At 43.3% G+C, this 13232-nt stretch overlaps 1 protein-coding gene across 10 annotated transcripts in view; it reads right to left on the bottom strand.

The window, feature by feature from the left end:
• MYLK (myosin light chain kinase) overlaps window positions 1-13232 on the bottom strand; it is a 299797-nt gene that overhangs the window by 130155 nt on the left and 156410 nt on the right. The window lies entirely within an intron of this gene.

The raw sequence follows: 13232 nt of genomic DNA, 5'->3' as shown, positions 1-13232 counted from the left end.
GAGTAAATGAGAAGGTTGGCAGGTTTTCGGAGTGAAAAGTTCAATGGTGGAGATGCTAAGCACTTTTGGTCAAAGACTGGGTAGACACAGAGAGTGCTGCTGAAAAGGGGAATAACGGGATCACAGTGCAAAGAAGAAGAAATGCCCCTAACAGTGTGTGATATATAATTTATCATCCAAACAGGGACTCTGGACACTGAAAGGGACATAATTAATAATTCCGCCAAGACAACAGGAGTAAATCAGGGCTGTTTCAGGCAAACCAAGGAACAGTCACCCTACTGGCAGGCAACTTTAAAGTGGATTTTAAGGGTTGCTTAAAATAATGGTTCTCCACTCAAAGAGGACAAATGCCCACTTTTTATAACAAGCATTTAGCAATGTCCCCTGTGCCTTGCTGAATCAAATATCTGCCACTAACCATCCATATATATGATTTCAAAAAGAAAATAAATGGAGGTTGGGGATCAAGATGGCAGAGGAGTAAGATGCGGTGCTCACCTTCTCGCACAAATGCATCAAAAAAAAAACCATCTGCATGCAGAATGATTCACACAGAACCTCTACTGAACACTGACAGAAGATCTTACACCTCCCCAAAGGGCAAGAAACTCTTCACGTAACTGGGTAGAAGAAAAGGAAGAGAGAGAAAGAGAGAGAGAGAGAGAGAGAGAGAGAGAGAGAGAGAGGAGTCAATGCTAGGAGGGGACTAGCACTCCTGAGAGGGAGCTGCGAAAGAGGAAAGGAACCCACACCCTGGGAAGCCTCCTGATGGGGAGATCAGGCAAGACAGAGGGACCTCAAAGCCTCTCAGAAAAGTGCATCAGCTGGACTGAGGAGGGAAAAGCACAGAGAGGACTGGACAGACCATCAGTACCACCTCCCAGGACATCACCACCTGAGATGCTTAGGTGGGGGCTGGGTGCTGAGACTCAGGCTCTGGCGGTCAGTTCCAGAGAGAGGACTAGAGCTGGCTGTGTGGAGACAGCCTGAGGGGCCAGGGAGCAGCGTGCCAAGGGCTTGGGAGTGGAGCCAAGGGAAACATGGGAGGAGGTCTGGGCCCACAGAAGAAGCAAGGCATCACTGTTGGGGAGGGCAAGAGGAGGAGGGGCGGACTGCCATAGGAATATCTTTCTCTGCACATGTGTGGATTCTTGAGAGGCGGTGCTGTGGGCAGTGAGGGGCCTCTTGCATGGGCTACATATGGCAGCACCTCCTAAGGGGCTAAGCACAATGGGGCGCCTCCTGTGTGGTCTACAAGTGACAGGGGCAATCTCAGTCATCTCAGACCCCAGAGGTAGGTGTGGCCTGCCACCACTAGGGGTCCGGGAACAGGCCCTACCAATGCCTTAGTCCCCTCAGAGGTCAGCAGAGAGGAGGGCACTGCAACTGAGGACCACCTGCTGTTGCTCTTACTCCTCTGGGAACACACACACCCTGCCACTGCCACTGCCAAATGCTTCAGATGCTGCCTACACCTGCCTGAGGGTCACTGCCACTTCCCAGGGCCATGCAACTAGGATGCAGGTCCTTGACACTGTCAAGGACCCAGCAATCAGGCACTGGCTACAAGCCCTGTTCATTGCCTCCATCTCCCTGGAAGCACGTGCAGCACCCTAAAAATAAGTAGTAAGTCCTCCCAAAATACCCAGGGGCACCTGTGCATATAAATAGTCCTCCAACACTACAGCAGTTATTTTTCCTAAACTCACAGAATGAAAAAAATACAAGCAAAATGAAGAAGCTCAGGAACCATTTCCAGCTAAAAGAAGAGGAGAATTTACCTAACACAGCAAACAATGAAAGAGACTTCTGCCATCTAACAAACACTGAGTTCAAAAAGGACATAGTGAAAATACTGAAGGAATCAAGAGTGAATATGAAGAAATTAAGAGTGGATAGGAACAGTAATGCAGATTACTTTAGAAAGGAACTAGAAAATATAAGGAAGAGCCAAGAAAAATTAGAAAATTCATTTGCAGAGACACAAGCTGAGTTAAAGGCACTAATGAGCAGAATGAATAATGCAGAGGAACAAATGAGTGACTTGGAAGATAGAATAATGGAAATCACTCAGTTGGGACAGCAGACAGAAAACCAAATGAAAAAAATGAAAGCAATATAAGAGATTTATGGGATAATATAAAGTGGGCCACTTTATGCATAATAGGGATTCCAGAAGGAGAAGAAAAAAAGGGGTGATTGAAAATGTATTTCAAGAAATTAGGGCTGAAAACTTTCTAAATCCAAAGGAAACAGATATCAAGATACAGGAAGGACAGAGGGCCCCAAACAAGTTGAACCCAAACAGACCCACACCAAGACATATTATAATAAAAATGGCAAAAGTTAAAGATAAAGAGAGGATTCTAAAAGCAGCAAGAGAAAAATGAAGTGTTAATTGTAAGGGAACCCCCATCAGGCTATCAGCTGATTTCTCTACAGAAGCACTACAAGCCAGAAAAGAGGGGCAAAATATCTTCAAAGTTCTGAAAGGGAAAAATTTGCAACCTACAAAACTCTACCAAGCAAGAATATCATTTAAAATAGATGGAGAGATAAAAAATTTCTAAAACAAACAAAAACTAAGAGTACAGTAATACTAAACCCATCTAAAAGAAATACTAAAAGGGCTTCTCTAAATAAAAAAGAAGAAAGAAGAAATAGGATGGAGGAAATCACAATTGGAAAGTAATCACTTAAATAAGCCAGTATACATATCTAAAAGAAAAAAAAAAAGGAACAAAGGAGAAACATAGAATCAACTAGAAAAAAAAGGTTTAAAATGACAATAACTACATATTTATCAATAATTACCTTAAATGTCAATGGACTCAATGTTCCAATCAAAAAACATATAGTGGCAGACTGGATAAAAAAATAAGAGCCTACAAAATGCTGCCTAGAAGAAACTCACCTTAAGGAAAAGGACACATACAAATTGAAAGTGAGGGGATGGAAACAGATATTTAATGCAAATGGAAAAGACAGGAAAGCAGGAGTTGGAATACTCACATCAGACAAAATAGACTTTAAAACAAAGGCTATAAAGAAAGACAAGAAGGATACTATCTAATGATAAAAGGATCAGGTCAAAAAGAGGATATTACACTCATCAATGTATGTGCTTCTTCTCCCATACATACAACAAACACTAACAGACGTAAAAGAAGAAATAGATGGGAACACAATAATAGTAGACTTTAACACCCTGCTCCCAGCAATGGACAGATCCTCTAGACAGAAAATCAGTAAGGCACCAGTGATTCTAAATGACACAATAGAAAAGTTAGACTTATTGATAATTTCAGGAAATTATATCCAAAAAAAGAATATACATTCTTTTCAAGTTCATATGGAATAGTTTCAAGGACTGACCACATCTAGGGCACAAAACTAACCTGAACAAATTTAAGAGTACAGAAATTATTTCAAGTATCTTTGCTGACCACAAGGGCATGAAGCTAGAAATTGACCATAGGAAAAGAAATGAGAAAAACCTTCAGCAATCAAACAAACAAAAGAAATTAAAGGTATCCACATTGGAAGAGAAGAGGTAAAATTGTCACTCTATGCAGATGACATGATACTATATATAGAAAACCCTAAGGACTCCACACAATAACTACTCGAACTGATCAATGAATTCAGCAAAGCAGCAATACACAAAATTAACATTGATAAATCAGTTGAAATAAAAACAAAAATAAACCAATAGGATCTAATCAAACTTGAAACTTTTGCATTAAAAAAAAAAAGACAACCTACTGAATGGGAGAAAATAGTTTCAACTGACAAAGGCTTAATCTCTGAAATATGCAAACTACTCACACAAATCAACAGCAAAAAAAACAAACAACCCAATTGAAAATGGTTAGAAGACCTGAATGGGTATTTCTTCAAAGAAGACATACGGATGGCCAATAGGCCATGAAAAAATGCTCAAATCACGAATTATCAGGGAAACGCAAATCAAAACTACACTGAGGTCCACTTCACACTGGTCAGAATGGCCATCATGAATAAGTATACAAATAACAAATGCTGGAGAGGGTGTGGAGAAAAGGGAACCCTCCTACACTGTTGATGGAAATGTAAATTGGTACAATCACTATGGAAAACAGTATGGAGGTATCTCAGAAAACTAAATATACAAGTACCATGTGACGCAGCAATCCCACTCCTGGGCATATATCCAGACAAAACTTACATCGAAAAAGATACACGCATCCCTATGTTCACTGCAGCACTATTCACAATAGCCAAGACATGAAAACAACCTAATGTCCTTTGACAGATGAATGGGTTAAGAAGATGTGGTATAGATGCAATGGAATACTACTCAGCCATAAAAAAGAACAAAATAATGCCATTTGCAGCAACATGGATAGAATTAGAAACTATCATACTAAGTGAAAGTCTATGAAGTAAGGCACAAGAACAAACTTGTGGTTGCCAAGAGCAAGGGGAAGGGAATGGGATAGACTGGGAGTTTGGGGTTAGTAGATGCAAACTATTGTACTTGGAGTGGATAAGCAATGAGGTCCTGCTGTATAGCACAGGGAACTGTATCTAGTCACTTGTAATTGAACAGGATGGAGGATAATGTGAAGAAAAGAATGTATTTATATGTAAAACGGGTCACTTTGCTGTATGGGAGAAACTGACAGAATGTTGTAAATCAACTATAATAAAAATTTTTTTTAAAAAAAGAAAGAAAATAAATGTAAAGCCCCAACTAAAATATTAAGGAGAAATAAAAGGAAAGTAAATGGTAATGATATTTATTTTAATATGAAATTTTAGTATTTCAATGGTGAACATCAATAGATGTTCAAGCATGACTATTTCAATACGTAAGTTCACAGAAACATTAGAAGACATAATGAAATAGATGCTTACACTGACTCATGTATGTTTTGATTTAAAAATGAATGATCCAAAAACACACCATATAAGTAGTCATGGAAAATGAAGGAACACAGGTGTCCAGGTGGACCCCAGAAAAAAAAAAAAAGGTAATGTTAACAAAGTTACATGTCAACTGCATCTCAAGAAATATAAAAAAAGAAATTAGTATAGTAAAAAGAAAACGTAGTGTTAGGATAAATAACAGAGCAGACATATAACAAAGAAGGAATGACCTGAGCTTAAGATAACATAACAAGACAAGTTATAGCCCACTGAGGTAGAGAAAATGGAAAAAAAATGACTGTATGATGTCAAAACAATGACTATATGATGTGGGAGCCTTGAGATCTCATCTGTACTAAAACACTGATTCAGTCCCTATTATGCATAAGGCATTAGCTAGAGCTTCAGCAAATAGGCTGATATGTGTAATAAAAGCAAGAATAAAACTTGAGTTCCCTGGTGGTCTAGTTAGGGCTCAGAGCTTTCACCATGGCCCAGGTTCAATCCCAGGTTTGGGAACTGAGATTCCATACCAAGCTGCTGTGTGCCTCATACCAAACAAACAAACACACACCCAAAACAAAAACTTGAGTCTTAAGGGAAAGGCAAAGCGCTTCAAAGACAGGGCAGGGGATATTGCATAGCAGGACCCATTGGAGATCTTGAGTTTCAATTTATATACATATTTATTTATTTATTTATTTTGTCTTTTTAGGGCAGTACCCACAGCATATGGAGGTTCCCTGACTAGGGGTCGAATCAGAGCTATAGTCACTGGCCTACGCCACAGCTACAGCAACGCAGGATCCGAGCCGAGTCTGCCACCTACACCACAGCTCATGGCAAAGCCGGATCCATAACCCACTGAGAGAGGCTAGGGATCGAACCCGCATCCTCGTGGATACTAGTCAAGTTCATCAACTGCTGAGTCACAATGGGAACTCCTTGAGTTTCAATTTAAAGATGTATCACTGGAAGATCTGAAGGGAGGGAGTGTTAAAATTCCATCTGAATTTTTTTTTCTTTTTAGGCCGAGCCTGAAGCCCATGGAAGTTCCCAGCCAGGGGTCGAACTGGAGCTGTAGCTGAAGCTTACACCACAGCCATGGTAACACCAGATACAAGCCATATCTGGGAGCTATGCCTTAGCTTATGGCAACGCCGGATCCTTAACCCACTGAGTGAGGCCAGGGATTGAATTTGCATCCTCACAGAAAAAAAGTCAGGTCCTTAACTCACTGAGCCACAACAGGAATTCCTCACTTGAAGTTTTTAAAGGTGTTTTTAACATTAATGTGGAGATTAGAGTGGGATATGGGTAGAACTGGGGACACAGTTGGGAATCCGTGCAGCAGGAAAGAAATGATGGACCAGGCTGGTGGCAGTGGGGACAAATGCGACGGGTATAGCAGGGTCTGGGCACTGACTGGGGAGGGAAGGGAGTGCTTGAGGATGACAAGGTGTCCGGGGTGCCCTCCTTCCCAAGGAGATGTGCCTTGTCACCTGCCAAAGTTTCAGCTGGGTCTTCAAGGAGCCACTAATGTCCTAACCATAATTGTTGACGGGTCTCTGCCAGGGGCTGCCTGTCACTGCTTAAACGGGGACTCTCCCCACATAAATGGTTCACTCTATAGTCCCTACTCAGGCAGGAGCTTTGATTTATGGCTGCAGTCCACGCTCCCTAGAATGCACACAAATACATCATTCTTACACTACGACACTCAGTGACAAGTACAGTTGGCCCTAGAAGAACACGGGGGTTGGGGTGCTGACCCTGCCCAATGGAAAACACTCATACTGCCATCTCTGCCTCAAAAACAAAGGAATTGAACAAAACAATTAGTGGGTAGAATCATCTGCTCGCTGGAATGGCTGTGACTCTAGCCATACCCTAGGTCAGAACCTGAAACCACTGTACAGAATCAGGACTCAAACACGGTTCTTTTGATTCCACATATTGTGCTCTCTAACGGATCATAAACTTTGACCTTCACTTAAAGATCTAAAAAATGAAACTATAGGTACTTATTTCTTGAAAAAAATCCACGCATAATTGGAGCCATGCAGTTCAAACCTGTGTTGTTCAAGGGTCAGCTGCAATTCCTTCCATAGGGACCAAGGAGCTCATTCCAGGGCACCAAGTAGACATTTCAGGAGTTCTATCCGGAGCTCCAGGAAACTGATGCACTAAAGAACCATTTCTTCCTCAAGGGGCTGAAATAAACTATCTGCCACTCAGCAAACTACTTCCCGCTCATTCATGGATAAGGTGGTCACACATCCTACACAATGAATTCTAGGGGGTGGTGACCCAAAGTTTTGTTTTGGAGGGGGAATAGTTCCATAAATGGGGCCAGTGATCCCTCAACTGTCTTGAGTGTCCTGAAGACGAATCTAGGTTCTCGGTAGAGAGAAACGGCTGCTTCCTTTACAGTCTCCTTGCTGAAGTCAAGACTTCCAGGCATCCCAGCTCCCTTCTCAAGAGTCACTTTCCATGTGGTCCCCTCAAAACCCCAAGCCAAGTAGCAGGGAGTCTGTTTAGTCCTTAAGGCATAGAGACTGATTTTGTATCAATTTATCAGAAAGGAAACAAGGAGAGTATTACTTCTGCTTTGAGCGGCTCCCCCTTCTGGGTGTCTGATGCTGTGGGAGTCACTGGGCTGTTGGCAGCTGTACAGGTATCTGATCAGAAGCCACTCCATGGGCAAGTGCAGCATATGGGAAGGTTATCTAGTTAACTAATTTATTTATGTTTCTTTCTATGGCCACACCTGCAGCATATGGAAGTTCCCAAGCTAGGGGTGCAATCGGAGCTGCAGCTGCTGGCCTATGCCACAGTCCCAGCAACAGCAGATGCAAGCTGGATCTTCAACCTATACCACAGCTTGGGGCCATGTTGGATCCTTAACCTGCTGAGCGAGGCCAGGGATTGAACACATAGTGTCCTCATAGACACTATGTTGAGTTCTTAACCCACTAACCCAACAGGAACTCCAGAAAGGTTATTTTAAACATGGTTCTGGAGTAATTCATTGTATGAATTAATCACTCCATTTTTGCTGGGCATCATGTGAAATGATGGTGTATTGAAGAGTAATGGCGCCCATGAAAAATGTGTGACCAGAATATTTGTGATAAGCCCATATGTTCAGAAAAATAAGAAGAAAGTTTAAAAGATTCATGAAGCAAAAGTAAGCACACAGCATGTCTGTCCCTCTAGCTGTGGCTAAGGGGAGAGTTCCTATGGAGAGCTACATGCACCGTGAGAATGTAAAACAACAGTTAGTGGGCAGAATCATCTGCTCACTGGAATGGCTATGACGCTAAAAACTGCTTGGCCTCATGCTCCAGACCTCCCACAGTCTCCCCCCAATCTGTCCTTCAGCTTTATTTCCCACTCCTCTCTGTTCCTGCCCATCTACTCACCCCACCCTCTACCCAGGCGCTAACTATCTCCACTTTCCTCCCATCCCCGTCACCAGAATCCCACTGTGCCACCCAAATCTGACTCACTCCGCCAGGACTAGTCAAGTCCCTCCTCCTGCTAGGAGACATCACAGACCATTTCAGCCCCCAGGTGTCTCATCCGCCTCTAAGTTTACAGAGTGGACGTGCCAAATGTTTGGCACATAAACCTGAGCTGCCTTATGACTGGGGCTGTGCCTTTGTTTAACTTTCAACGTGTCCAGGTCTTATCTGACCAACATGTTCTTGCAGAAAGGATCTGACAAAGTATTTTGTCTCCCACACAGCACCACACAAAGTCAGCACTTCCTCAGCACAACCTGATGTTGATGCTTAACTGCAACACAACAGTGAAACATGAGGTCAAGGAAGTCGGTCTCTCGAGGGCGATAACCAAGTCTCGTTGCTCGCAGAGCCCAGCACAAACTTAGCACATGCAGTAGCATCTGATGAATGAAGAGGAGGCTAGAATTATAAGCAACTGGGAGAGGGCTGGGGGTGGAGATGGGGCACGTGAGTGGAAGAGTAAGAGACAGGATGGAAAGATGACAGCATCAAGGGGTCCTGGTATATATTTTGGAGGGAAGCAGAGGCAAAAGCAAAGTGAAAGGTGAAAACAATGGAGGGAAGGGAGAAAAAGAATTGGAAGTCATCCTTCAAGGACAGAATGGGGCCAAGTCATTGATCATCTAACTCTTCCATGTAGCAAATCAGTGAGGCTTTTGCCAACACAGTCTTTACACACAACTGTTTCACAGCAAAGAGGCCAGTGGGGCAGAAAGAATAACTTGCATCTCCACCACATTTATATTTTTCACTTCGGTGAGACAGAAAAGGATAGAAACTCAGAGATTTTAGGATTCCGATATGAGAAAAAAAATAGGGCATATACCCCTACAAAAAGAGTCATCAGGGACTATTATAGACTGGAAGAGTCAATATAGAATACAAATGGGAAATATAATTATAGGTCTTTAAGAAGGCAGGAATTTAGGTGAATATAGTACAAAACAAATAAGAAAACAACAAAATGAAAGAAGAATCACAACAGATGATATTAAGGAATATAATAATTTATAACCCAGCCAAAAGAAATAGACATGGGCTCAAAATACATAGTCATCAATCCAATCCAATGAGAAAAATAAAAGAGATCTAAGAACTCTGCCCCTGGAAAAGTGTGATAGCAAAAGAGATGGCACAGAAGCATTTCCTAGGAATTCAAGAGCACAGAGAATGGTGTTAGTGGCACCAGCAGAGCTGGGCTCGTGGTCACTAGGGTCACTCTTCTTTAAATCTCACAATATGGGGTGCCTCTCCCTTCCACTGCCACAGTCAAAGTGGCCTGCCACCTGGCTCACTCTCACACGTGGTCAGGGATCACTTCATTCTTCTAGAGAAGTGACATTTGTTACCCATTTATAGTCTCCCTTCCTGGTAGAAAGTATACTCTAAGAGGTCAGGGACCCTGTCTGAATGGCTCAGTTCTACCTCCAGTGCCTGACATGGAGAGGAACAGGCAGGTGAATGAAGCAGTGGATGGAGGGATTCAATCTTCACTTGGGAGACATTGTGGGAGACATTCCCACAGTGGGATGAGGGGAGATGTCTTTGCTTTCGGACAGAGACATAAGTGGCAGCCTCAGAACCTATTACCTGTAGGGGAGGGAGCTGGGGGAATAACCCCACAGGAATGGAGGCAGAGAGGAGGACTTAGCATGAAGATAGGGCACCTAATAGAGAGAAGAGTGATGGCCAAGGCCGGATCCAGAAAGGAGGAGGGACACTAGGTCTTTGCCCTTCCTATTTCTTTGTTTCAAAGAAAACTCCCCAAGAGGAGGGAGTCCCTGGCCAAATCTATTCCCCAGCAAATACACAGTCATTATTTTTAAGGTAATTTTCCCCCAATTATTCATTGCATTCTTATGCAGCATGGTTAATGGCTTGGAATTTATTTTTCAGAGATGAAAATAAACCTTATCCACTTCCTCTGGAATTATTGTTCTCTTGCTACTCCTCTTTCCCCACAATAATCTTTTATTTCTCAACACCACTTTTGAAGCTTTACTCACTGCCCAGTACACCAGACATGTTGATCATGGCCAGGGGAACCACGTAATTCATTAACCATACTAAGACTCTTGAGAGTCAAAGGAGGCTCCCTGTACAATGACACTGGCAGGGCAGGCATGCTGGGATAAATGGTCATCCTCAGAGTTCCTGCTGTGGCTCAGTGAGTTAAAAGTCCAATTGCGGTGGCTTAGGTGGCTGTGGAGGTGCAGATTCAGTCCCTAGTGGGATAGAGAATTAAAAGATCGGGTGTTACCACCACGGCATCTCGGACTCAATCCCTGGCCCAGGACTTCCATGTACCACAGGGGCAACCATAAAAAAAATATAATGGTCATCCTAATGACATCTGCTGTGACCATGGGGCTGCAAAGGGCAACCACTTGGTAGCCATCTCTTATTGTCTTTACCCCACCCTATACTCTTGCAGATTGGATCAGTGGTGGCACCTGTCCTAAGGATCCCCAAACCCTATCATGCCAGCAACATGGAGTAAGGGCTGAATGCAAGTTAGCTATGATCACATGACCCCTGGCTCTCTACACGTCTTTTCTTGGCTTTGTTGCTGCTTTCTCACAACTTATGCGCACACACGTCCCCCTTCTGCCTTTCCAGCCCTTCTCAGGTACCCATGGCTATCTCTTATAGCCTCTTTGAGTTAACTTAGTTGACATTCCTAGTAGACAGCTCAACAAGAAATGTTGTCAATCAGATTCCATGAAGTAATACAGGAATATTATAATCAAGAATTTAGTAGTGTATGATGATTAATTTTATGTGCCCATTCAAGCCAATGAGCCACCAGGTGCCTAGATATTTGGTCCAATATCCTGGGTGTTTCTGTGGAAGGGTGTTTTTGGATGGGGTTAACATTTAAATCAGTAGACTGAGTAAAACAGATTGCCCTCCCTAATCTGGGTGGGCCTCATCCAATCAGTTGAAGACCCAAAGGGGACTGAAAAGGCTAACCTTCCCCAAACAAGGGGAAATTCCCCCTGTCTGGCTGACTTTGAGCGAGGATATGGGCTTTTTTCCTGCCTTTGACGCAAACTGAAACATCAACTCTTCCAGAGTTTTGGGCCTTCTAGCCTTTGGAACCACATAATCAGCTGTCCTACTTCTCAGGCTTTAGAACTTGGACCAGAAGGGTACCACCAGTTCTTCTCCTGTGTGTTCAGCTTGCTGATTGAAGATCCTGGGACTTAACATCCCCCATAGTCGTGAGAGCCAATTTCTTGTAATGAACACACACACACACACACACACACGATCTATCATTTCTCTGGAGAAACCTAATATCATAGGTATAGGCACTAGCCCACTGGTCCTCAAAATATGGAAGCCAATATGCATCAGTATTAGCAACACCAGGCAACTATTAGAAATGAAAATTCTAGAGTCCATGCCAGACCTAGTAACTCAGAAACTCTGGGCCAGGGCCTGACAGTTTACATTTTCAAAGCCCTCCAGGTGAGTCTGATGCATGCTCACAGTGGAGAATCATTTGGACTAGGATAAATATATTACATCTGCAACTGAATCCTTCCTTGCTACTCAAAGTGAGATTTTTGGACCAGCAGCCTGAGCATCACCCAAGGGCCGGTTAGAACTGCAGATACTTGGGGCCCCATCCAGACCTATGGAAGCAGAATCTGTATCTTTTTTATTATTTTATTTTTGTCTTTTTAGGGCCACACCCACAGCATATGGAAGTTCTCAGGCTAGGGGTTGAATCAGAGCTACAGCTCCTGGCCTACACCATAGTCATAGCAATGCCAGATCTGAGCCACATCTGTGACCTACACCACAGCTCAACTAGTATCCATGAGAACGCAGGTTCAATCCCTGGCCTCGCTCAGTGGGTTAAGGATCCGGCATTGCCAGGAGCTTGGTGTAGGCTGGCAGCTACAGCTCTGATTTGACCCCTAGCCTGGGAACTTCCATATGCTATTGGTGTGGCCCTAAAAAGACAAAAAAAAAAAAAAAAAAAAAAAGAGAGAGAGAGAGAGATCAGCAGAGCCAAGACTGCTGACAATACTGCCCTCTAAACTTGACCATCAGGGGGGTCAAAAGGCTTGGCATACGAATCATGCTCTTAATGAGTAACGCAAGGAGATAAAGTAATTTTTATTTGTGGGCCTCGACTCAAAGCTTGGGCACTGAAAAATGCCTAATGTAGGGGAATGCACAGTCCCAGAATTGACCAAGACGAGGGCCACTCAGAGCCTCTGACCAGGGGCCACGTTCCATGTGGAATGCCTGAGCCCACAGGTACTTGAAGGCCATTAAAAGGAATGAGTCACCCAGTTAAAGAATTTGGGGAAAGCATCCAAACTATGCATATTCTGTCCTGTAAAACAGCCTGTCTGTCCTTTCATGCTGCAAGCAAACAGGAAAAAACACTGTTCCTGGTGTACCTTGCCCCTTTCTGGAACCTTCCGTGGCACATAGCGTCCCCTGAAAACTAAATTGGGAGGACAGTTTTCTGAGAAAGGAGAAAATGAGTCTGACTCTCTTGTTTATAAGCCCTTAGAAAGGCCTGGAAAGGTGGAGGGAACTCTGCCATACTTCTGAGGGTCTGACAACCACCGCCACCCCCATGTCCTTTCAGACATCAGGCCTCTCAGCAGAGGCCAGCGACCTGAACTGGAGACGTTCTCACCAGCCGAGCGGCTTCAGCATGTGAGAGATACACTGGCAGCAAAAGAAACAGCTTTACTTATGGTCAAATGTTCTTCCTGGAACTTTTAAAGTGAATAAAGTTAAAAGAATTTTTTTAAGTAT

The sequence above is a fragment of the Sus scrofa genome, chromosome 13 (genome assembly GCF_000003025.6).
Source record: "Sus scrofa isolate TJ Tabasco breed Duroc chromosome 13, Sscrofa11.1, whole genome shotgun sequence".
Taxonomy (NCBI): domain Eukaryota; kingdom Metazoa; phylum Chordata; class Mammalia; order Artiodactyla; family Suidae; genus Sus; species Sus scrofa.
The sequence above is the reverse complement of the archived record's forward strand: the minus strand, read 5'-3'. Positions and strand labels throughout refer to the sequence as shown.